Here is a 26,794-nt window from a genome sequence, read left to right as displayed (position 1 = left end):
CCTGTGTGAGACACCCCAAAACCTAGGTACTCAACTGATGGCTGAAAAAAATTGAGATTTGACAAGATTTCACTTGAGACCTGCAGACTGCAAAAAAGAAAACAATGATCAGAGATTCCTAAGACGGTATTCAGTGGAAGAACAAAAAACATTGGTATTGTCAAGGTAATTGATGCAGTCCAGTACAGAGGCTGTTAGCTATTCCAAAAAGTGCTGAAAAATTGTGGCCGCACTAGCACTGCCAAAAGGCAACCGTTGATATCGGTATGGGCCAAAAGGTGTATTGACAATGAGGAGGCATGTAGTGGCCTCAACCAAGGTGTGCTGGAGGTACACTTATGACAAATAAATCTAGGAAAAATAGTGGCCACCTGATAATTTTCCGAGCAACTCGGCAGGGTGGGCAAAGGGTATTTATCTATCATGGACTGTGCATTAATTGCGACACTAATTCATTCTTATAATTACCGATTACTGTAAAGATGTACTGCAAGTTAATCTGAGAGCAAGAAGGGAAGGAAGTAAAATTGGAGTTTAATACCTAGTCCACAACATGCTCATTGGAGATGGAGCACATGCCAAGTTGCCCCATTTGTCGATGTTTCGGTGCAGAGTCATGATGATGAGGAATGGTATTCCACTCACAGCTGTGTAACACTGTGTGCTGACAGTGGTGGTAAAAAGATCCTCACTGGCCAGAACTGTAGATGAGTGTCACATCTTGCAAATGGGAATTGGCTTCGGACATGAGAGAAATTGCTGCTGTCAATGATTGCTCGTTTGTCTCAAATATTTTCTTAACAAACATTGTGCTCACAGTGGATTTTTTCGTGAGGTACCTTGCAGAGGACTGTTGCTCACAGCAGCAGGTAAAGCTGCCCATCTTCACATTTTCAAACAAGCACATTCTTAATCATCTTGTGGTGCAGTTCTTCTTGTATCCGTGCTTGCTAAGAAAATGGGAAGAGAAGTTCCAGTTTGTGCAAGACATCTTTTTTTGTTTTGTTTCACACATACATGTTTCAGCACTTTTGTGCTATCATCAGTGGGTTCAATTTTTTATTTTTAACTTTAAAATTGTTACATATTAACATTTGTGTTGTTTACAACAATATGTAAAAGTTGCATTTATAACTTAATTGGCAAAAAGTCTGTGTAAGCATTAGTTAACATACCTTATATGATGTTGTTGTCCATTTATTTTTGTAGCTATTCTGCTACACAATATATGACTTGTCATCTGCAAACAGCACAATGTAATTTATTTTTCTGTTTGTTATGCATTTATGACCGGAAATGAGACTGTATCATATTTTCTGCATGTAACTTACAGTTTTGAAGTTGTGGTTCAGTCTCCTGTGTTGTTGGTGATGTAAACAGGCTTACTTCTTAACCTATGGTTGCTTGGCAATGCACTTTTTTCGGTTACTCAAAGCATAGGCAGAGTTTTCGCTGCCATTACGTGTTGTTGTGGCTGTGTGGTGTTCATTTGTTTTGTAGCATGTTTTGCTGAGTGAGGCGTGCAAGTTTGAATTGTATTTGGCGTCAGTGGTGTATGATTTTGTGTGGGTTTGCACGTGTGTGTTGAGTACTTGGGCAGAAAGAGAGCTAGATAGAAAGAGAGAGAGAGAGAGAGAGAGAGAGAGAGAGAGAGGGAGGGGCGAGGGGGGGAGGGAGGGAGAGGTAAAAAAGATTTTTTTCCCCCATGAGTAGTTTTGGTGTGTGGTGTGGGTATTATTTGTTAGTTTTTCTATTGTGGCGAAGAGGGTTTTGTTGCACAGTGATGTGTATTCACTGAGAACTTTCTTTCCTTGGGCTATTGATTTTTTGATGTGATAATTTTCTTCTATAATTAATTTTTGGTATAGGCTGCTGCTAGTTTTTAGGATGTGTAAGTCAGTTTCAATGTTTGTTGGGTGGTGATTGTGTGCTATCAGGTGGTCTGCAAATGTTGAGTGTGAGCTATTGCTTTTCAGTGCTCTGAGCTGTTCTGTATACCTGGTTCTGAAGTTCCTGCATGTTTGGCCCACATATATAGATTGACAGCAGTTGCAAGTAAGTTGGTAAATACCGGACTGGCTGTATTTGTCAGTTTTGGTGGGATACAGATACATTCTTAATTTACATAAACAGTTTAGGAGACAATCTGAGCAATCCCCTTAGATTGTTTGCAGATGATTTTGTCATTACCATCTAATAAAGTTACCAGAAGATCAAAATGGGTTGCAAAATTATTTAGGTGAAATTTCGCACAGCGGAAAAAATGCAGTTGACTCTGAACAATAAAAGGGGTGTGTTCTCCATACGATTATCAAAAAAATTTGATTAAATTCAACTTGTACAATGAATCACACAGATTTAAGAACAGTTGATTCAAATAAATAATTATGGATTAGAATTACAAATAACTTACATTAGAATGCTCACACAGAGAGTGTTGTGAAGAAAGCAAAACAAAGACTGCATTTTTTTGGCAGAACACTTAGAAGAGGCAACAGTTCTACTAAAGACACTGTCTACACTGCACTTGTCCATTCTCTTTCAGAATATCGCTGTGCGATATGAGAACTTTACCAGATAGGACTGGCAGAGGAGGTTAAAAAAGTTCAAAGAAAGGCAGCTCATTTTGTATTATCGAGTAGTAGGGGAGAGAGTGTCACAGATGTGATAAGTGAGATGGGGTGGCAATAATTAAAATGAAGGTGTTTTTGATTGTGGTGAGATCAATTGTGCACTTTCTTCTTGCAAGATGAAAATATTTCTTGGACTCCCATTACAGAGGGCAAAATGACCATCATAATGAAATAAGAGAAAGCAGAGCTCATGCAGAAATATTTAGGTGTTCATTTTTTGTATGCGGAACATTAGAAATATAGTTTGGAAGTGCTTCTAAGAAACCCTCTGCCAATCAGTGGAGTGTGAATTGCAGAGTAATCATGTAGATGCAGGACGAGGATGGGAAATGAAATCGACCATGTACCATTCGAGGGAATCTTTCTGGCATTTTATTTTTCCTGTCAATTTACGGAAAAGAGGAAAGAAGTAAATCCAGGTGGCGAGATGATGCTAATTTTAGTGCCTCAACTGCTGTGAATTGATTGCCCTGACTGCAACTTGGAGAAATAGTCACTCTCACATAGTCTACTTATTTCTCTAAAACAAAAATCTTTGCCCAGCATTCCTAATGTTTTCATAGTTTTCAGCTGTTGCTTCAACACTAACATCTCTCAACAATTTGAAGCTTTCAGAGCTACATTCATTGTTCCAATCCACATTTTTTTAGGTGAAAGACATTTGACTAACAACTGCAGTAATGAATCAGATAATATGGAAGTGCTTTTCCAACAGGTAAAATTCTACACTACTAGCCATTAAAATTGCAGATGATAAACGGGTATTCATTGAACAAATATATTATACTAGAACTGACATGTGATAACATTTTCACGAAATTTGGGTGCATAGATCCTGAGAAATCACTACCCAGAACAACCAACTCTGGCCATAGTAACGGCCTTCATACTTCTGGGCATTGAGTCAAACAGAGCTTGGATGGCATGTACAGGTACAGCTGCCCATGCAACTTCAGCACGATACCACAGTTCATCAAGAGTAGTGACTGGTGTATTGTGACGAGCCAGTTGCTCGGCGACCATTGACCGGATATTTTCAGTTGGTGAGACACCTGTAGAATGTGCTGGCCACGGCAGCAGTCGAACATTTTCTGTATCCAGAAAGGCCCGTATAGGACCTGCAACATGCGGTCGTGCATTATCCTGCTGAAATGTAGGGTTTCGCAGGGATCGAATGAAGGGTAGAGCCATAGGTCGTAATACATCTGAAATGTAACGTCCGCTGTTCAAAGTGCCGTCAATGCGAACAAGAGGTGACCGACACGTGTAACCAATGGCACCCCAAACCATCACGCCGGGTGATACGCCAGTATGGCAATGATGAATACACGCTTCCAGTGTCCGTTCACTGCGATGTCGCCAAACACGGATGCGACCATCACGATGCTGTAAACTGAACCTGGATTCATCCGAAAAAATGATGTTTTGCCATTCGTGCACCCATGTTTGTCATTGAGTACACCATCGCAGGTGCTCCTGTCTGTGATGCAGCGTCAAGGGTAACAGCAGCCATGGTCTCCGAACTGATAGTCCATGCTGCTGTCAACATTGTCAAACTGTTCGTTCACATGGTTGTTGTCTTGCAAACGTCCCCATGTGTTGACCTAGGGATCGAGACGTGGCTGCACGATCCATTACAGCCGTGCAGATAAGATGCCTGTCATCTCGACTGCTAGTGATACGAGGCCATTGGGATCCAGCATGGCGTTCCATATTACTCTCCTGAGCCCACCGATTCCATATTCTGCTAACAGTCATTGGATCTCGACCAATGCGAGCAGCAGTTTCGCGATACGATAAACCACAATCACAATAGGCTACAATCCGACCTTTATCAAAGTCAGAAACGTGATTGTACGCATTCCTCCTCCTTACACGAGGCATCACAACATTTCACCAGGCAATGCTGGTCAACTGCTATTTGTGTATGAGAAGTCAGTTGGAAACTTTCCTCATGTCAGCATGTTGTAGGTGTCACCACCAGTGCCAACCTTGTGTGAATGCTCTGAAAAGCTAATCATTTGCATATCACAGCATCTTCTTCCTGTCGGTTAAATTTCACATCTGTAGCATGTCATCTTTGTGGTGTAGCAATTTTAATGGCCAGTAGTGTAATATGACACACACTGGTCTAGTCTTCGGACTGCTGTGTTGTAAAACTAAGCAGGTCACTTGAAAGATTTCTGCCACTCTAAGGTAATTTCATTCACATGTTTAGAATCACCCACAGTATCCAAAATGCTATATTGTGATTTTTTTCCCTCTTTCCTCTCATATTTAACAGGCCATAATAAGCAAACATGTTTATTAGTATCATACTCTATACATCTCTATACACATGTTGTCCCATTTACCTTGACCACACCAAATAACTTTTTGTGCAGAGGCAAAATAAAAAAGATATCAAGCAAATGTTGTTCAGCTATCTGGAGGACGTTACCAGAATGATGGCCTTTCTTGTAACATTGTTATCTACATCTACATCTATACTATAAAAACCACCATGAGTGCATTGTACCAGTTATTAGGGTTGCTTTCTACTCCATTCATGTTTGGAGCACAGGAAGAATGATTGTTGAATGCCTTTGCGCATGCGGTAATTATTGTAACCTTATGTTCATGATCCCTATGCAAGTGATATGTAGGGGGTTGTAGTATATTCCTAGATTAATCATTTGATGTTGGTTCTTGAAACTTTTTTAATAAACTTTCTCGGATATTTTACACCTACTTCAAAACTCTTCCAGACCAGTTCCTTCTCTATATCTGTTACACTCTCCCATGGATAAAACAAACTGGTGAACATTCATGCTGCCCTTCTCTGTATACATTCAATATTCTCTGTTAGTGCTATTTAATACAGGTCCCACACACTTGGAAATACTCTGAAACTGGTCACACAAATGATTTGTAAGCAATCTCCTTTGCAGATTGAGTGCATTTCCACAGAATTCCACCAATAAACTGAAGTCTTCCACCTGCTTTAGCCACAACTGAACATATGTGATAATTCCATTTCATATCTTTGCAAAGTGTTACACCCAGGTACTTGTATGAGTTGGCTGATTCCAAAAATGACTCAGTGTTATTACACTCATAGGATAGTATGTTTCTACATTTTGTGAAGTGCAGAATTTTAGATTTCTGAACATTGAAAGTGAGTTGCCATTCTCTGCACTGCTTTGAAATCTTATCAAGATATGAGTGAATATTTGTGTAGCTTCTTTCAAATAGTACTTCATTACAGATTACTGCATGATCTGCAAAAAGCTTGATTTTACTATTAATATTGTCTGCAAGGTCATTAATGTACAACAGGAATAGCAAGGATCTCAACACACTTCCCTAGGACACACCTGAAGTTACTGCTACATCTGACGATGACTCTCCAGCTGAGATAACATGTTGCATCCTCCCTAACAAAAAGTCCTCAATCCAGTCACAAATTTCACTTGATACCCCATTTGATCATACTTACGACAATAAGCATATGTGTGGTACTGAGTCAAATGCTTTTCAGAAATCAAGAAATGGTGCCTCTACCTGGTTGCCTCAATCGAATGCTTTCAGATGTCATGTGAGAAAAGTCCGAGTTGTGTTTCACACAAGCAATGTTTTCGATCATGTGAAACCTAACTTGCACTTTTCTCACATACTGAAAGCTTTGGATCGAGGCAACAGATAGATGGTGTATTTCTTGATTTTCGAATTATGAAGATAACAACAGTATGTCTTTTTTAAACAGCACCGTATATTTTTAATTCAGTAACACACTTGCTCTCCTGGAGACTTGTTCAAAAATTTGATAGTGTACCATTAAAAAAAAGTAACACAAAACTAACTGACTCTCCTGTACTAGCAAACATTTCCGGTAACTGGAGTAACATAACTCATCCACCTGGTGGAGCTGGCTGTACACAAGTGGAAACATAAGGAGAATGCACACCAATTGTTCACCCAACTGCCTTTAGTTAAAGATTTCAGTGACCACAATGTTCGCAGACAAAATGAAGGTACACTCATGCTCATAAATTAAGGATAATTGCAGACTGTGGTGCCACACAACGTGACACTACACAAAACTGGTGCTAATAGCATAGGCACATAGGGAACACACACGACACAGATCTGTAAGTCCACGGTAGTGATGATAAGTTGAGAAAACTGTCTCGAAACACATGTGCTGCAAAATGACACTGTTTCCTGTGCATGTACCCTGACATCAATATGGGATATGATCATCATGCATATGTACACAGGCCGCATAATGGATTGGCATACTCTGGATCAGGTGGTTGTGCAGCTGCTGGGGTAGAGCCTCCCATTCTTACACCAGTGCCTGTCGGAGCTCCTGAAGTGTCCTAGGGGCTTGAAGATGTACAGCGATACATCGACCGAGAGCATCCCAGACGTGCTCGATGGGGTTTATGTCCGGAGAACAGGCAGACCACTCCATTCGCCTGATATCTTCTGTTTCAAGGTACTGTTCCACGATGGCAACTCGGTGGGGCCGTGTGTTATCATCCATCAGGAGGAATAGTGGAACCCACTGCACCCCTGAAAATGAGGACATACTGGTGCAAAATGACGTCTTGGTACACCTGACCTGTTACAGTTCCTGTGTCAAAGACATGCAGGGGTGTACGTGCACCAATCATAATCCTATGCCACACCATCAAACCACGACCTCCATACAGGTCCCTTTCAAGTACATTAAGGGGTTGGTATCTGGTTCCTGGTTCACGCCAGATGAAAACCTGGTGAGAATCACTGTTCAGACTATACCTAGACTCGTCTGTGAACATAACCTGGGACCATGTACTGTGTTCTTGACACCAGGCTTTACGGGCTGTCCTGTGACCCAAGGGGGTAGTGGAATGGACCTCACAGGTCTCCGGGCAAATAAACCATGTCTGTTCAGTTGTCTGTAGACTGTGTGGCTGCCGTAAGGTCCCGAGCAAGGCTACCTGCAGTACTCCGTGGCCGTCTGCGGGCACTGATGGTGAGATATCGGTCTTCTTGTGGGGTTGTACACTGTGGATGTCTTGTACTGTAGCACCTGGACACGTTTCCTGTCTGTTGGAATTGTTGCCATAATCTTGAGATCACACTTTGTGGCACACAGAGGGCCCGTGCTACAGCCTGCTATGTTTGATCAGCCTCCAGTTGCCCTAGTATTCTACCCCTCATAACGTCATCAAAATATGTTCTTTCAGCCATTTACAACACACAATCACCATTAGTGCATCTGAAAACGTCTGCACACTTACTTGCTGCACTGTACTCTGACATGCACCAACACACCTCTGCATATGTGGACTGCTGCCAGCACCACCGTGTGAAGACCGCAAGTCAAATGCACAGCATGGTCAAACCCTGAGGTGATTTAAACCCACAAACCGCCCACCAGAGCATTGTTTCACCATGTGTCAGCATTATCCTTAATTTATGAGCATGAGCGTAGAAATGCTATTCTCTTCTGAAAAAGGTAAGTTAGCCAACTGTAAGTTAACAAAACAATTTCTACTTGGTACTTATCTCACACACTTGAGCAGTATTCTACATCTACAGCTACATAGGTACTCCACAACCCATTATATGGCACATGGCAGAGCATATCCTGTATTGCTACTAGTCCTTTCCTTTCCTTTTCCACTCAAAAATAAGGTGACAGAAAAATAACTTTCCATATGCCTCCATATGAGCCATAATTTCTTGTATCTTATCTTTGTGGTCCTTAAGCTCTTTCGGCCAACTGGGTCTTTGTCAGAAGTGGACAACAAACACAAACACACACACACACACACACACACACACACACACACACACACACACACAAATGTAACCATCATACACGTGACCACAGGCTCTGGCAGCTAGAGCCAGACTGTGAGCAGCAGGGCATTAGAGAAGAGACAACTGGGTGGGGGTAAGGAGGAGGTTGGGGGAAACGAGGAGGAGGGATAGTAAAGTTTTGCTTGTGGGTGCATACAGGGATGAGGTGGAGAGCAGGTGGGCAGCTAGGTGCAGTCATAAGATTAGACAGAGAGGGGGGGGGGGGGGGGGGGGAGAAGGGGTAGCAGCTGAGAAGTAGGAAGACTGAGGGTGCATTGGTGGAATGATGGAGGGCTGTGAAGTGCTGGAACAGGAGCAGGGAAGGTGCTAGGTGGGTAAGGACAATGCCTAACGAAGGTTCAAGTCAGGAGGATTACAGGAACAAAGCATATATTGCAGGGACGGTTCCCATTTGTGCAGTTCAGAAAAGCTGGTGTTGATAGGAAGGATCCAGATGGCACAGGCTGTGAAACAGTCATTGAAAAGAAGAATGACATTTTGGATGGCATACTGAGCAATGGGGTGATTCAGTTGTTTGTTGGCCACAGTTTGTTAATGGCCATTCATGCAGACAGACAGCTTGTTGGTTGTCATACCTACATAGAATGCAGCACAGTGATTGCAGCTTAGCTTGTGGATCACGTGACTGGTTTCACAGGTAGCCCTGCCTCTGATGGGATAGGTGATGCTTGTGACAGGACTGGAGTAGGTGGTTGTGGGGGATGTATGGAACAGGTCATGCATCTAGATTTGTTACAGGGATATGAGCCATTAGACAAGGGGTTCGGAGCAGGGGTAGTGTAGAGATGGATGAGGATATTGTGTATGTTCAGTGAGTGGTGGAATAGCATTGTGGGAGAAGTGGACAGGATAGTGGGTAGGACACTTCCCATTTCAGGGCATGGCAAGAGGTAGTCAAAACCCTGGCAGATAATGTAATTCAGTTGCTCCAGTCCTGGGTGATACTGAGTCACGAGGTGAATGCTCTTCTGTGGCCAGACAGTGGGATTTTGGTGGTGGGTGACTGGAGAGATAAGGGGTGAGTGGTCTGTTATTGGGAGGGTAATTATGGTCAGTGAAGGCTTCAGTGAGACCCTTGGTATATTTCCAGAGGGACTGCTTGTCACTGCAGATGTGATGACCATGGGTGGCTAGGCTGCATGGAAGAGACATCTTGATATGGAACAGGTGGGAGCTGTCAAAGTGTAGGTATTGCTGGTGGTTGGTAGGTTTGATATGGACAGAGGTACTGATATAGCCATCTTTGAGGTGGAGGTCAACATCAAGGAAAGTGCCTTGTAGGATTGAGTAGGACCAGGTGAAGCAAGTGGGGGGTGGGGTGGGGGTGGGGGGGGGGGGGAGGGCGTGTTGAGGTTTTGGAGGAATGTGGACAGGGTGTCCTCACTCTCAAACCAGATCATGAAGATGCCATCAGTAAATCTGAACTAGGTGAGGGGCTTGGGATTCTGCGGGTTTAGGAAGGGTTCCTCTAGATGGTCCTTGATTAGGTTGGCATTCGATGGTGCCCTGCAGGTGCTCATAGCCGTACCCCAGGTTTGTTTGTAGGTAATGCCTTCAAAGGAGAAATAATCGTGGGTAGGATATAGTTCGTCATACAAACTGGCAAGAAGGTTGCTGGTTTGGAATGTGTGGGGTGTTGGGAAAGGTAGTGTTCAATAGCGGTAAGGCCATGGGCATTAGGGATGTTAGTGTAGGGGGAGGTGGCATCAATAGTGTTGAGCAGGTCACAGTGTGGTAAAAGGACAGGAACTGTGAAGAAAAGTGTCGGTGTCTTTTGTGTAGGAGGGTAGGTTGTGGGTAATGGACTGAAGGTGGTGTTCTACGAGAGCAGAGAATCTCTCACTGGGAGCACAGTAACAGCGACAATGAGGCATCCTGAGTGGTAAGGTTTATGGACTGCAGGAAGCCTGTAGAAGGTAGGAGTGCCAAAAATGGTGGGGATGAGGAGAGAGATGAATCTCTGGAGAGGTTCTGAGATGGGCCTAAGGATTTGAGGAGAGACTGGAGACCAACAGTGGTGGAGTCTTTTTAGCAGGTAGGATTATAATGTTGGGATCAGTTTTTAGGTGGTGAACTGTGGTTCTTTCTATGGATGTGAGGATAGTTCCCATGTTGTGGTATTTGGGGAATGAGGGTGAGGCAAGTTTCGAGATTAAGATATTCTGGAAAGTTAGTGGAGTGATTTGGGGACAGTAGGAGTGTATCACAGTTGGATGGAGAAGTGAACTGAGTCAGGCAGGGAGAGATTGTCCTTCAGTTGAGTCTGATTGGTAGGTAGGGTTGGTGGTGAAAAAGTGTTTCCTGTGACCAAGAGAAGCAGAGAAGGTCTTTAACAAGTCTTGCATGATTGAATTTTGGGGTGGGGCAAAAGTGAACTCTTTGGAAAGGATTCATACTTCTGAAGGGCTAAGGCTTTTGGTGAAAAGGTTCATGACTGCGTTTTGGGTCTGTTATGGTTCTGGATTCTATGTAGAGGTTGGAGGGAATTTTGGAGGGTGGGATAAATGTAGCAGTACTGTGAGGCAGGGTTTGTCAACTGTGAGGGGACGTGGGCAGTTGTTGTCCAAAGGGGAGTAGGAAGTGAGCAGGTTGGAGAGTTTTTGAGGTGGCATTTTTACGTGTTACTCTAGTTTCTGGAGGGCTAGAGTTTCAATGAGTGGTATGGGATACAGGACTGTGGGATTGTATAGCAGGCACATGCATGACAATATCCTATGCCAACCTATTCAAGGACCATCTAAAACAATCCTTCCTAAACACCCAGAATCCCAAACCCCTCACCTGGTTCAGATTTATTGATGACATTTTGGTGATCTGGATTGAGGGTGGGGACACCCTATCCACATTCCTCCATAACCTCAACACATTCTCCTCCATTCACTTCACCTGGTCCTACACAACCTATCAAGCCACTTTCCTCAATGTTGACCTCCACCTCAAAGATGGCTATATCAGGACCTCTGTCCATAGCAAACTTATCAACCACCAGCAATACCTCCATTTTAATAGCTACCACCCGTTCCATACAAAGAAGTCCCTTTCATACAGCTTAGCCACTCATGGCTGTCATGTCTGTAGGGACAAGCGGTCCAACTCAAAATATACCGAAGGTCTCACTGAGGCCTTTATAGATCGTAATTACCCTCACAACCTTGTACGAAAACATATCTCCTGTGCCTATCTTTCCAGTCACACAACACCTCCTGAAGCCCCACCATCCCACCACAGACAAGCATTCCCCTCGTCACTCAGTATCACTGAGAACTGGAACAACTCAATTTCATTCTCCACCAGGTTTTCAACTATCTCTTGTTGTGCCCTGAAATGAAAAATGTCCTACCCACACTATCCTTCCCACTCCTCCCACAGTGGTATTATGACACCCAACAAACCTACACAACATCCTCGTCCATTCCTACACCAACCCTGCTTCCATCCTCTTGCATCATGGCTTATACTCCTGTAATAGGCCTAGATGCAAGTCGTGCCCATACACCCCCACCACCACCACCTACTTCAGCCTGGTCACAAACATCACCTATCCCATCAAAGGCAGGGCTACCTGTGAAACCAGTCATGTGATGTACAAACTAAGCTCCAAGCACTGTGCTGCATTCGGCGTGAGTGTGACAACCAACAAGTTGTCTGTCCACATGATTGGCCATTTACAAACTGTGGCAAAGAAACAGCTGGACCACACTGTTACTCAGCACGCCACCCAAGAAGTTGTCCTTCATTTCAGTGACTGCTTCACAGCCTGTGACTTCTGGATCCTTCCCACCAACACCAGCTATGCTGGACTGCACAAATAGGATCTCTCCCTGCAATATATCCTACATTTCCGCAACCCTCCCGGCCTCAACCTTTGTTAGCCATTGTCATTACCCATCCAGCTTGTTCCCTGTTTCCATTCCAGCACTACACAGCCTTCTATTTGACAAATGCACCCTGTCGTTTAACTTCTCTCTTTTCCTACTGATCACCCACCCCTCTCCCCCACCCTCTATCTAACCTCCTGACTGCAGCTAGGTGCCCCACTCTTCACTTCATCCCTACCTGGTCCAACAAGCAGCACTTTACTGTCCCCCATTCCTACCCTGCTGTCATTCCCCCTCCCCACATCAGACTCCTCCTTACCCCCCCCCCTCCCCCCCATTTGCCTCTCCCATAATGCCCTGCGGCTTGCAGTCTGGCTCTTGCTGCCAGAGACTGTGGTCACATGTGTGTTAGTAGCATTTTCATGAGTGTGTGTATGTTGTCTACTTTCGACAAAGGCCCAGTTGGCCAAAAGCTAACTTTCCGACACTCTTTTTGTTGTGCCTTTCTGCGACTCAGCATCTCCGCTATACGGTGAGCAGCAACTCCCCTTTTCACATATTGTTCGCAAGATATCATGTGACAAAAGGGCGAGCTGAGTTTTATGCAATCGGTACTTTCTAAAACTGTGCTGATTTGTGGACATGAGAGTCTCAGTCTCAAGAAAATTTATTATATTCAGACTGAGAATGTATCCAAGAATTCTGCAGCTTGATATATCTATTCTCATGCGTATTTGATCCAGTGTCAAGAGTCATGGCACCCATCTTACAGACAATTTTTTTCATTTCTAATTCTTCAGTTAAAATGTGACATAGACTCTCAGATGACATATGTCAAGCCTGAGCAATTTCACGTGCTTTCAATCGGTGATCCTCCGTGACCATTTTGTGCACTTTTGCAATGATTTCTGAAGTAGTGACACATCTCAGCTGACCACTGCGCAGATCATCATCTGAGCTCTCCCGATCAAATTTAAATTCATTTGTGCACTTGGCAACAGTTGAATATGAAGGAGCAGAGTCCCCCAGTGTATTCTGGAAATTACCGTTTGCTTTCATACCTTTCTTTACAAAGTACTTAATCACTGTTCGAATCTCGATTTTTTCCATCTTTGCAAACCACTACACGGGAACAATAACATAGCCACGTCCCTGTCCCAGCTCTCTTCCAAGAGCACTGACATGGCACGTGTTTACAGGCAACAGTCCAATGAATATCACATGAACAACTCGTTGGGCTAGTGCTGACTTCTCGTGGTGTTCCGAGAACTTTTCAAACCGTCCATGTAAGGAAAAGCTGCACAGAGCTGGGTCAGGTGAGTAAGGTTTGTGGGGTGGTGGAACAGTGACATTTTTAGCCAAAAACTGTCTAATAGTGATGGCTGTGTGTGCGGGTGCGAGGAACAAACTTGGCAGCTATCCTTTTCATTCCCAAATCATCCATTAAAATTCACTGAACTGAAGTCCAAGATAACCCACTAATCTCTGACAATTGATCAGTTGTCTGTTCACGGTCTGTGAGCACAGGATCTCAAATTCTTTCAATATTTTCGTCAATTCAGGCAGTTGATTGATGTCCAGAATGAGGTTTGTCATCAGTCGACATGTTAGCATTTTTAAATCAAGCAAACCACTCGTACACTTTAGTTTTTCCCATAGTGTAATCTTGCTAAGTTATTTCTAACATTAAAAAAGCAGAGTTTTTACTGAGTAGAGAACAAAATTTCACAGTTGCACTTTCTTCACTTAAACGTACCATCATAAAAAACGAAACAAGAACAAAACAGCACTAGCAAAAACAATCACTGCAGATAAACATAACAAGCCAGGTTGACAACAGTGGTCGTGCTGAACTGATAACGAGCTGTGCTATACACACTTAGGGGCAGAAATGTGCACTAGATGAGCTCTGCCCCACAGCATATTATTATTATTATTATTTTTTTTTTTTTTTTTTTTTTTTTTTTTTTTTTTTTTTTTTTTTTTTTTTTTTTGTCATAAGTGTAATAAGGGGAGCAAACCCTAATGACAAAAAAACCCTCCATACCATAAGATTACCTCCTTTGTGCTTCACTGAGAGCACCACACGATGTAACATTTTCCATGCGTTTGCCACACTGAAACCCATGCATCAAATTGGCACACAATATAATGTGATTCACTACTCCACTGTCCCACAGTGTCACTCTTTACACCACAGCAAGCATTGGCCACAGATATGTGTGGCTTATGAGGAACTGCTTGGTCACTGTACCCCATCCTTTTTAGCTTCTTACACACAGTCAATGTGCTAGATGGGCTACTCCTAGCACTTTGGAACTCACGGGAGATTTCTTCTGCTGATTTCCTGTGATTTTTTACAACCGTCCTCAACAGTGCTTGACGATCCCCGTGCTTTGCTGTGTGAGGTCTGCCTGATATTGCGTTAGCTGTGACTGTTCCTTTGCATTTTCACTTCATAATCACATCACTGACAGTGCATTTTCGTATTTTTGCGGCGCAAATACTGATATGGATCACATCACTGACAATTGGCTCAGGTAGCTTTAAAAGAGTTAAAATGCCCATTCCTTATTCGGGTGATGTCCAGTGGCTAGTCCACACTGGAAGTCACTGAACCATTGTTCTGTTACTGCTCCTCTACTACAAAACAGTTCCGGCCTCCTTTTACACTGGCGGCCCCACTTCTCGTAACATCTAGCAGTCGCTTCCACATTACGTAGGTATGTCCAGATATGTTTGATTGGATAGTGTAAGTTCTACAAAACTGAGCACATCACATGTTCTCATTTGTGCTGATGAACAAACAATAGTTGTGGCTAGCATTCTGGCAGCAATAGTAAAGGAGGGTGTACGGGTGGGGGGAGAAGATGCAGCAGATTCAGATGGTATGGGTTCTGAATCAGACACTGAAACTGACCAAGTTGTGCTGACCAGCCTGTTGTTGCAGCTGGTTGTGTCAAGCAACTCATTGATGACAGTTTTGTACTGGCATTTCATGTGGTTAGAAAGTTGATTTGTGATCATTCGTACAAAGCAATTGGCACGCAATGGTGTCTGCTGTCACAAGTTGGCTTTCTCCTGATCAGATTAGGACATACTAGTGACAGGACTGGAATGGGTGTGTAGTTTCTTTAGCAAATGCTCCAACCTCTGGTAAGAATGTAAAGAATGTGATGGGTGAGTGCATGGGTCTGTTAGAGGGACATAGTGCTACGGGACAGCTATCAGGAAAGTGGAGCTTAAAAATGGACTGAGACATTTTGTAAGGTGTCCAGATGCCAGGGGTATCATTGATCTTCAGGAGGATCATTCAGTGCTATAACAAAAGGTAGTTGAAGCACTAGCTTGCTGTGTTAACGTCTTCATGGGGCATTTAGAGCTATTCTTTCAATCTACCCGAGTTCCTAAACCCTTTGTTTGGTTCAGATTCATTCAGTACGTCATCATGGTTCAGGACTAATACATCTTATGCTTACTTCTCCAGACCCTCTATACATTCTCTCCAGTCCACTTCGCCTGATTCTCTACAGCTCACACGTGAAGATCGTCCTCCCCGTCCGATAGAAGACCTTCTCATCGAGGACCAACCACCACTAAAATGGTATCTATTTATGTTCCTTCCGCATACTAGATACTACTTTCCCTTCATATATTGATCTGATAATAAGCTACCACCACATATAAGTCACATCCCTAAATATTGAGGACCGAGCGAGGTGGCACAGTGGTTAGCACACTGGACTCGCATTCGGGAGGACGACGGTTCAATCCCGCATCCAGCCATCCTGATTTAGGTTTTCCGTGATTTCCCTAAATCGCTCCAGGCAAATGCTGGGATGGTTCCTTTGAAAGGGCATGGCCGGCTTCCTTCTCTGTCCTTCCTTAATCCGATGAGACTGATGACCTCGCAGTTTGGTCTCTTCCCCCAAACCACCAAACCTAAATATCGAGGAAGAAGCAAAAACAAATGATACAACACATTGACACCTAATGTACTAGCAGGTTGTACTATATTTTGTCTTGTTTACGCTGGTCACTATCAGTACCAGTATTCACTCTGACTCTGACTGTCATCATTTTCTTCATTCTCGTCTCACAGTACATCATCAACACTGCCATTCAGTGCATTTGATATGCAGCACTTCTTCAGCCCCTCGATCATAGGCTGTGATGATATAGAGGACTGTGAAGTGGGACTCCACTCACAGAATGTTGTCTGATGGCTTCTTAATCTTACCAGTCAGTGTGAGGGCATCTGTCATTTATCGGAAGCCAGTCTGAACACATTTGTCGAAGCTTGTCGTCGAAGGGCCCATCTGTGGCCATATCTGCGAGTAGAACCTGTAGTTTTGAAGTCATTCCTCTGGGCATAACAACAGTGTCAGTCTTTTGTGCAGTCTGCTCATCTTTTTCTACAGCAGTTAAATGTCCAGTATGCAAAACTAGCATGACTCTCTTAGCAAGAAGTGGCCCACATCTGCAATTCCAAATAGCAGGTGGGACATGGTGAGCGGCGTTCTGCGGCCATTTACTGATGGTGATGCTACGGTGTACAGGAAGATGTCGAAGCTGAGTGCCTGTTGGAGGATACGAGATGACTTAGACAAAATTTCTAGTTGGTGTGATGAATGGCAGCAGGCTCTAAATGTAGAAAAATGTAAGTTAATGCAAATGAGTAGGAAAGATAATCCTGTAATATTCAAGTACAGTGTTAGTAGCATGCTGCTTGACACAGTTACGTCAATTAAGTGTCTAGCCATAATGTTGAAATGAGTGTGTAAGAATTGTGGTGGAGAAAGTGAATGGTTGACTTTGGTTTATCGAGAGAGTTTTAGGAAATTATGGTTCACCTGCAAATGAGACTGTGTATAGAACACTAGTACAAGCCATTCTCGAGCAGTGCTCAAGTGTTTGGGATCCCTATCAAGTTGCATTAGAGGAGCACACCAAAGTCTGCTAGATTTGTCACCAGTAGGTTCACTCAATGTGCAAGTATTCAGGAACTCAGATGGGAATCCCTGGAGGGAAGGCAACATTCTTTTCAACGAATAATATTGAGGAAATTTAGAGACCTGGCATTTGAAGCTGACTACAGAATGATGCCACTTCTGCCAGCATATGTTTTATGTAAAGATCAGAAAGACAAGATAACAGAAATTAGGGCTCTTACAGAGACATAGGAGATTGCTGTCTTTCCCTCACTCTGTTTGCAAGTGGAACAGGAGAGGAAATGACAAATAGTGGTTCAAGGTATGCTCTGCCATGCACCGTTATTAAGAACTATTATTCAACATTTCATCATTAAGGGGAACTCAGGCGCCCTATATTGACAATGTCAAATTTCATTATTTGGCTTCGCTTTACTACATACTACAATTTTTTTCTATACACCTACAATTTTGTATAATTGTTTGTACTTTCACAGAAACATTCTAATTACACTAAACATTGTGTTAAGAAAAGGCAAACTTATGTTTATAGCATTTGTAGAGTTAGAGAAAGCTTTTGACAATGTTGACTGGAATACTCTCCTTAAAATGTTGAAGGTAGCAGGAGTAAAATACAGGGAATGAAAGGCTATTTACAATTTGTACAGAAACTAGATGGCAGTTGTCAAGGGGTGTGGAGGGGAAGCAGTGGCTGAGAAGGGAGTGAGACAGGGTTGCAGCCCACTCCCGATGTTATTCAATCTGTACATTCAATAAGCACTAAAGGAAACAAAAGAGAAATTTGGAATAGGAATTCTTGTCCATGGAGAAGAAATAAAAACTTCAAGGTTTGCTGATGACTTTGCATTTCTGGCAGAGTCAGCAAAATACTTGGAAGAGCAGTTAAACAGAGTGGATACAGTCTTGAAAGGAAGTTATAAGATGAACATCAAAAACAGCAAAACAAAAATAATGGATTGTAGTTGAATCAAATCTGGTGATACTGAGGGAGTTATATTAGGAAGATAGATACTTAAAGTAATGGCTGCAGCATGGAGAATACAAATTTTAGACTGCCAATGACAAGGAAACCGTGTCTGAAGAAGAGGAATTTGTTAACATTGAATATAAATTTAAGTGTCTGGAAACTTTTTCTGAGAGTATTTGTATGGAATGCAGCCATGTAAGGAAGTGAAACATGGGTAATATACAGTTCAGACAAGAAGAGAGTAGATGCTTTTTAAATGTGGTGCTACAGTAGAATGCTGAGGCTTAGATGGGCAGATCATGTAACTAATGAGGAGGTACTGTATAGAATTGGGGAGAAAAGAAATTTGTGGCACAACCTGACTAGAAGAAGGGATCACTTGATAGGACATCAAGGGATCACCAATTTAATATTGTAGGGAAGTGTGTGCATGTGTAAGTTGAGTGTGTGTGTGTGTGTGTGTGTGTGTGTGTGTGTGTGTGTGTGTGTGTGTGTTTTGGGGAGGGGGTGGTGAGGGGTTGCAGTAGTTACTGGGAGATGAAGAGGGTTGCACAGGATAGAGTAGCATGGACAGCTGCATCAATCCAGTCTTGGGACTGAAGACCACAACAACAACATTATGTTTTCATTTTAATTCAGAAGACTCAGTAAACCTGCATTGCAACTTCCTGAAAATTTGAATACTCTACCCAAAGTGATTCATGTGAAACTGAAAATTAAAATTTTCATGAAGAGCTTCAAAAGTTTGAAATGATAAAACTTAATATATGTTTTACTTTTTGCTTTTACTCCCTCAGAAGCTCCCTGCATCATACTCGGTATCATCCTTTTGGTCATTTTCCATGGATCTCATTGTTTTCTCCATTCCAGATTCCTTAGCGGCCATTTCTACTGCATACTATTCTTTATCGATATGAACCTTGCTCATATGTTGAAGTTCTCTGATACTGTTTACTCGGTGGATAATTCACAATGCTATAATACTTTCACACTATGAGTGCTGTCATCATTAAAAGCAATGACAGTATCACAGCCCTCGCCCCCCTCCTCCTCCATTTGTAGTGTCTTCCTCCCAACAAAAATTTTTTTGACATGTGACTCCCAATGAGATTTTTGGAAGACTCATTTGGATTCTGAGTCTGCCCATGTGAACTCTTCTTCAATGAACGAGGATGTGCCAGATCTCTGTAAATGTGCTCTGTGACTTCCATGACTCCTGCCGCGATGGAATGTTCCTGTCTGTATGAAGTGTTTGAGTATCAGAGGTTACTTGCATTGTGGATCTGGTCTGGGATGGCGAAGTTGATGAGATGGTTTGCCATCTGTTGACATTCTGATCATGTTGTCAGTGTTTTTTCTAATGGCATCCCATAGTATTGTTGGAATTCATCAATAATTTTGCCTGCCAGCCTACCCTTATGGTTTTACCATAAGAAAGTTTCATCTTTCTCAACCTTAGTTTCAACTTTCTCAGCCTGTTACTCATCTTCTTCTGGACATGTTCCACACATTCCAGTTTTATGACGATCTTATCAGCATAAGGCCAAGATGCTACTATGCTGTTGTATACTTTTGAATCCTGATCACCTAAGAACTTAGAATAACAAACACCCATTTTATTTGTGGATCGGCTGAAAATTTCAATAGCTGCAGATGTATCCAATCCACCATTTGTTCCCTCACAATTGCTGTAACAGAAAGAGTCTACTTTGTTCAGTGATTTACATTTATAACAATATTTTGTCAGAATCTAAAAAACTGGATTACCTTTCTGGTAGCCATGCTGGTCACGTAGCGACAGAATTCTTACAACTTCTGCATATTACGTGGATTCATATTATGAAAAGCTACTATACTGTTTTTGACAATGTTACCAATAGAAACAACATAATTTCACTTTTTAGCAGAGATGGTCAGTCAGAGACAGGCACAACAAAAAGATGGTCAAACGAGCCTCGGCAGCCAGAGACTGTGGTCAAGTGTGTGTGAGTTGTGTTTGGAGGAGTGTGTGTGTGTGTGTGTGTGTGTGTGTGTGTGTGTGTGTGTGTCTGTGTTTTGCCTAACTCAGATGAAGGCCTTTCTGGCTGAAAGCTTACTTGTTTGATTGTATTTTTGTTGTGTCTATCTACAACTCAACATCTTCACTATATGGTGAGTAGCAATCTATCCTTTTTATAATACTGTCATTATTCCACCTTTTTAATACTTCAACCCATAGCCTTAATCAGATGCAGATAACTTTTTAAAAAATAAAAATTTTAAATAAAAGTAAAAAAAAAAATCACTACTTGCAAGAATCGAACCAGTGACTTTGCAATTAGCAGACATTTATATTACCACTTAGTTATCAGTGAGTCTATTAAAATATTTGCCTTGGAATAGTGTAGTCTTCAAAACATTTCTTTTTGTGTTTTTGAGAATAGTGTTATACTGCTTTCGGAAACTGATGTCTGAGCACTGATCTTCAAATTCTGTAAATATGGGGAACATTGGAGCAAGCCAGCCTGTAAGGTTCCCATTTAAGTCAGATTATTGAAAGTGGCTCCCTCCCCACCCCCATGAAGCATGAAGCATGGGCCAGCCATGGTGAGGTGTTTTGCATGTCTCAGTGATACAGATAGCCATACTGTACGTAGGTGCAACCAGAACGGAGGGGTATCTGTTGAGAGGCCAGACAAAGGTGTGGTTCCTGAAGAGGGGCAGCAGTCTTTTCAGCAGTTGCAGGGACAACAGTCTGGATGGTGGACTGATCTTGCCTCGTATCCTCAACCAAAATGGCCTTGATATGCAGGTACTGGTATCTTGAAATCTTTGAAGGTCATTTTATTGACTTATTTTGAGAATTGTGTTGTACTGTTTTAGGAATTTCATGCCAAGGAATGAGTTTCAAATCCTGTAAGTTTGAAGAAAATTGAAAAGTACACCGCTGAAATTCTCTTGACCCTCCACTGTCCGTTGTGGGCATTTGCAGAAATTTTGCCAGTGGTGGAGGGATTCTAAAATTGCCAGTTTGGTATAAATGAGCTGTTTGGTTTCAAGGAATGTCGTGCCATAGGGACTACATTTTATAGGCAACACTAAAACTGTTTTGCATCCTGGAGAACTGATGTTATCCACTTAGTATGTGATAAACAATTGCACTCCACACTGCAGAAGAATTAGGGTAGGTGCCTATGCTTCCTGCTGTTTACAGGTGAAGCAGTTGGAATGTAGCACCATTTACATGTGATATTTCTATCCACTATTGCTGCAGTAACAACATACTCCATCTTTGTGTCAGTTTCTTAATGGTTTCCCTGATGACTGTTGTGTTAGGAATTTTTCACTCAGCATCATCATCTTGAACAGTTTCCAGCCTCTGGCTGGGTCTGTATGGAAGATAGGCCTCTCCATCATCATCTGTCTTGCCACCATCTCTCCATCTTCACCTTGGTCCAGTCTTCTCCTTTCTTCTGGATGCATTCCTCTACTCCTTTCAGCCACCTCCCTCTTGGCCTCTTTCCTTCCAGTTTCGTCTCGTGTATCCTCCTGAGTATCCTCTTCTCCTCCATTCTCTTAACATGTCCGTACCATCTCAGCCTTGATTTCTCTATCTCCTCCTGTAATGACTCCACCTTCATTAACTCTCTGTTCCTCTCATTTCTTAACCTGTCTATCTTTGTCACTCCAATATTGTTTCTCAAGAATTTCATCTCACTAGCTTGTACTTTGCTTTTCTCTCTTCCTTTCATAACCCAGGTTTCTGATGCATATGTCAGGATCGGGACATAGTATCACTGGTAATATAACCTTTCTACTGATTTGGGGTACATCCTTTCTCCATACCAGGCTTCTGACACTCTTCCGAAATACTTCTGCTTTTCTCCGCTGCTCATTTATTTCTCTGTCATTTTTTCCATCTTCCTGCATCGGGCTTCATTTTTTTCACTAATTTCTGGAAAACAGTCTATTTAGAATATGAGCATGGAGCAAACAGTCTGTGATCAATGCAGGCAAGTATCAGAACTGCAGGATCTCACAGTGATATGAAGCTATAAAATCCCTCCCAGCATTGCAGGCATGTGAAGTACTCAACCACTAGAACAGTTGACAGCCCGATAAGATTTTATGTATCCATTTTGCTGTGAGATCGCATAGTTGACGTACTCATTTATTGTGTCTTAAGACTGCCTTCTCCAAGCTTTAATTCTAAATCCACTGTTTTGATAACCAGCCCAAGAAGATTTTAGTAACATAGGCAGGTAATTTTTGTAAGTCTTATTTGTGCCTCACTAAACTATTTTGACAGTAAAACCAGACAGGGGTAGGAAGTATTTCTACTTATGGAATAGTGCCAAAGATGTCATACAGTGATATTTATGAGCATGCTGCCTATCTGAACCAAATATTCGTTCATTTTCCAAAAAAGAAAGGGTTTGGAGGATAAAGACATAATGGGGGCAAATTAGAAAGCATTCGTGTCTCTAGGTGAGGAGAGATACACCAAGACAGAACAACAAGATTCTACAGGCTTTGGAAGTTCACTGTATTGTGGTGTAAATTGTTCCAATATTGTCCTCACATTAAACAGTGACTGTAATCAGGGCTGTATTACATACTGTGTAGATGCTGTGTTTGGGCTCTATCAGAAGAAACTTTGTGATAAGTAGCCCACAAAAACAGAATTACAGAGAAATTTTTGAATTAAAGGTAGTAATACATCTTTTAAGACTTCTCATTTAGCCCCATAAACTTTCACTGCACAATTTATAATTTAATGAAGTATCAAAGAAGTGAAAAAAATTAAATCATTAAGGCATTCAACACAGTTTACTGTCGTAATTATTGCCAACTATATTTCTTTTAGAAAGAAAAAAAGAAAAAAAACTTGAGACTCATGGGCAAGTAAAACTCAGTGTTTTAGTTTTAATAATAATGTGTTGTAACTACAAGCAAACATGTTTGTTAGGTTAATGCAACATAACAAAACCAAAATTTACTTGTATTAAATCCAAATACAATACTTTCTTGCAATACTTCATTAGTGAATGAAGTCATCTTTGAAACATCTTTCTCCAGCATCTGGAGCTCAAGAACCTGCATCTGTCAACAGGTATCGAAGAAATCAGCTTCAGGGGGAAATCAAAATCACTTCAAACTGTACATATGTGAACATTGGCTGCAAGTGGGCATCAATGTGAATCGGTGGGGGAGATTGAAAATTTGTGCCAGACCAGGATTTTAACCCAGCTTTCCCGCTTACTAGACAGGTGTGCTGATCACCATGCCATTTGGACACAGTGGTCATCACAGATGTACAGACTACCATAGCACGCCTCCCATCAGACCAAAATTCTCAGTTTTGTATCCCACCTGGAAGGCAGTGCGTGGGTCTGCTCCTGTAAACTGAAGGGTAGGCCGAATGTAGGAAGTGAGTAGGAGCAGGAAAAGGTGAAATGCTTCGGTACTGTGTTTAACTTTACTGAACATTTAATAGCGAATAGTAGTCAATGACGTACGTAACTTTGCACTGAAGAGCACGTAGGTGCGAAGCTAGATAGGCATCACCGATAACTACTACTAGTAGTTGGAGAAACTATCACTGAAGTAACAAAGTCTGTAATGGCTAGCCCCCTATAAAGTAGAAACTAAGTTGCTTGGTCATCAAACGGGCTGAATATGGAGCGGCGCTCATAGAGCTGCACAGCGCCGGCTAGAGGGCGCTGTTGTCAGTGTCGGTGTCATAGTGCCAACCTAGTAGAGCGCACCTACGTTGTGGCTCGTAGCTATTGATACCACACAGCACAAATGTAGTGCCTCTTGTCTAGTATCCTAATTACTTCCAGCATTTTGTGAATTCCTGTAAGAGTTTGAGCCCGGTATGCATCTGCAGTACAGGGATCGTTGGCCACCCTTACCTTAATTTTATATATGTGGTGTCTGTTCTGTTGGATATGTCCAAAAGAACAGATACCATTTTGGTCCAGCAGCCACTATGAATTAATACACATAGGAATTACAGACATTGGCTGCAAGTGAGCATCCATTTAAATCGATGTGGGAGGTCAACAATTTGTGCTGGACCTGGATCCAAACCCAGGTCTCCTTACTAGGCAGATATGCTGAACACCTTTGTGTCTTAATCCATAGCGGCTGTTGGATCAAAATCGTCTTTGTATTTCAGACATATCTGAAAGAACAGACACCACTTATATATAGTTAGTGTGAGGACACCCAAATGGTAACCACACTTGAACTTGTACAGGAATTGGTAAAAATTGCGAGTAATGAGGAAATCAGCATAGGGCACTATATTAGCTTGTGTGTATAAATCGAAAATTTAGGTCTCACAAGAGGCATGCTAGGGCAGTTGGTCCAGTTGTGATGACCCCTGTATGTGGATATCACAGCGGTAAGTGCCTCAGCCTAGTAAGCAAGAGACCTTGGTTTAAATCCCACTTTGATACAAATTTTCAATCTCCCCCATTGATGCAAATTGGTGTCCACTCACAGCCAATGTCTGTAATTCTTTTGTGTTTTAAATCACTTGAAACTGAAAAAATCCTGTTAACCACTCTTTTAGGCTCGAAGTGCACGAGTGACTTAGTATCCACAGTTCACATCACCATTTCCTCACACATTTTAGCAGCACATATTAAACGATAGAGCTACACACAGTATGACAGTAAGCTCTGAAGTCTCAGTAAGAAAACTGTGCTCTGAACACTGCCGCTTCGTAGTCGTCTCACTGATTGTCATGGAGCAGCAGTCGTTGTTGGAGAATTGGTTAGTGCACACATGATAACAACCCTTCCACCAGCCTGCCATGGTTGCAGCCTGCCTTAATGTGGAATTGTTTATTGAAAAAGTGAATATGGTGCACGTCTCACTAGGAGTATCACTGTAAGATTAAGAAGAGAGCCAAACAATTTCAAGTGTGTGAGAAGTTCGCAAGGGTTTCACTGTTAAACTTTACTTTCATCTTCTCTTAAATCTATAAACTGTATCACAAACACTCCTTTCTGCAGCTTTGAAATAACTGGTGGGTGAGGCCCAAACCTGCTCTAGTGTTTATTAATGTATTCATAACTGAAATCATCAAATATGGCGCTCTTTCTTCTGCCTATGTCTGTATGGGCCGTCTTCTGATCTGTTGGATTGGTGCATAACTGTGTAGAGTTTTTGTTTTGCATGTTGGTATTCCAGTTGCTGTGGGTTTATTTATCAATTGTCATTTTTATTTGTAGTTCACTGTTGATATTTGAGTGTACATTTTGTCATTTGGGGATAGTGAGTGGAGCTGTGGATGGTAGCAAAAGGAGTGCCAAGTCGAGAAATTTTAACATTTCTGACATATTCTTCTGTTGAGTTCAATAGAAGGATGACAGAAGCAGAGACAGCCAGAAACATTTGCGTCTGTATGGGTGTAATGCACCATTGTTTACAGGGCTACGGATCTCATGGAGAAACAGAATGAGTGGAGTTTCACAAGGTGTCTGTTTGTGGAATCTGTGTTGATTTTTATAGAAGAGTTTTTCATTCTTCAAAAAGTGATGATTCTTGAACATGAAATGTGTTCCACAATCCTACATTAGATAGACATCAATGATACAGGTCTATAATTGTGTGCATCTGTCCTACGGCCCTTCTTGTAAACAGGAATGACCTGCACCCTTTTCCAGTTGCTAGATACTCTTTGTTGCTCCAGTGATCTACACTAAACTGCTGCCACAAGCAGACATGTTCTTTCACATAATATTTGTACAATCTTCAGGATCTGGTCCTGATGCTTTTCCACTACTAAACAATTCTAGTTGCTTTTCTATTCAACAATCATTTATCTCAATATTTGCCATTTTGACATTTGTACGACGATGCAAAGAACAGACTGTGTTACAATCTTCCACCGCAAAACAAGTTTGGGAGACTGAATTCAGTATTTTGGCCTTTCCTCTGCTATTTTCCATTTCAGTGCGAGTATGGTCTCTGAGTGAATAGATAGATGATTTCAAACTGCTTACTGATTTTACAAAAGACTGAAACCTATTAGAACTGTTACTCAGATTGGTCACAAAAATTTTAGGTTGAAAGTCATTGAACACTTCTCTCATTGTCCTCCTTATGCTCATTTTCACTTTTTTCAGCTTTTGTTTGTCAGTGAGGTTTTGACTTCTCTTGAAACTGAGATGAAACTCTGTTTGTTTATGGAGCAGTTTACTAACAAGGCTATTAAGCCATAGTGGGTCATTGCTATCCTTAAGACCTTGCTCAGACCATATTTGTGTATGGCATATTGAATGATGTTTCTGAATTTTTTCCATTTGTGTTCCTTATCCAATAGGAAAAAAGCTTTAAAATTGATACTGTAGAAACACTGCCATACACTTCACTGTGGTTTGCAGAGTATGGTGAAGTTGTAGATTTTGCTACAGCAGAGAAGAAAAACACTGTGAATGGCATAGGAAAATGCTAGTGTGCTCTCTCTCTCTCACTGTTTCTCTTAAAAAAGTATTTGTGTTAATTCCTGCTCATTTGTTTGCACATGAGGGGTTATTTCAGAGGATTACATCTCACCACTTTACTTTTGCA

General features: G+C 42.0%; 1 protein-coding gene across 7 annotated transcripts in view; it reads left to right on the top strand.

The window, feature by feature from the left end:
* The window catches only part of LOC124718871 (lysine-specific demethylase 4C-like), a 380,259-nt gene that overhangs the window by 320,328 nt on the left and 33,137 nt on the right, over nt 1-26,794 (top strand). The window lies entirely within an intron of this gene.

This window comes from Schistocerca piceifrons, chromosome 10 (genome assembly GCF_021461385.2).
Source record: "Schistocerca piceifrons isolate TAMUIC-IGC-003096 chromosome 10, iqSchPice1.1, whole genome shotgun sequence".
NCBI classification, from domain to species: domain Eukaryota; kingdom Metazoa; phylum Arthropoda; class Insecta; order Orthoptera; family Acrididae; genus Schistocerca; species Schistocerca piceifrons.
Note: the sequence above shows the minus strand (reverse complement) of the source record. Positions and strands in the feature narration are given on the sequence as shown.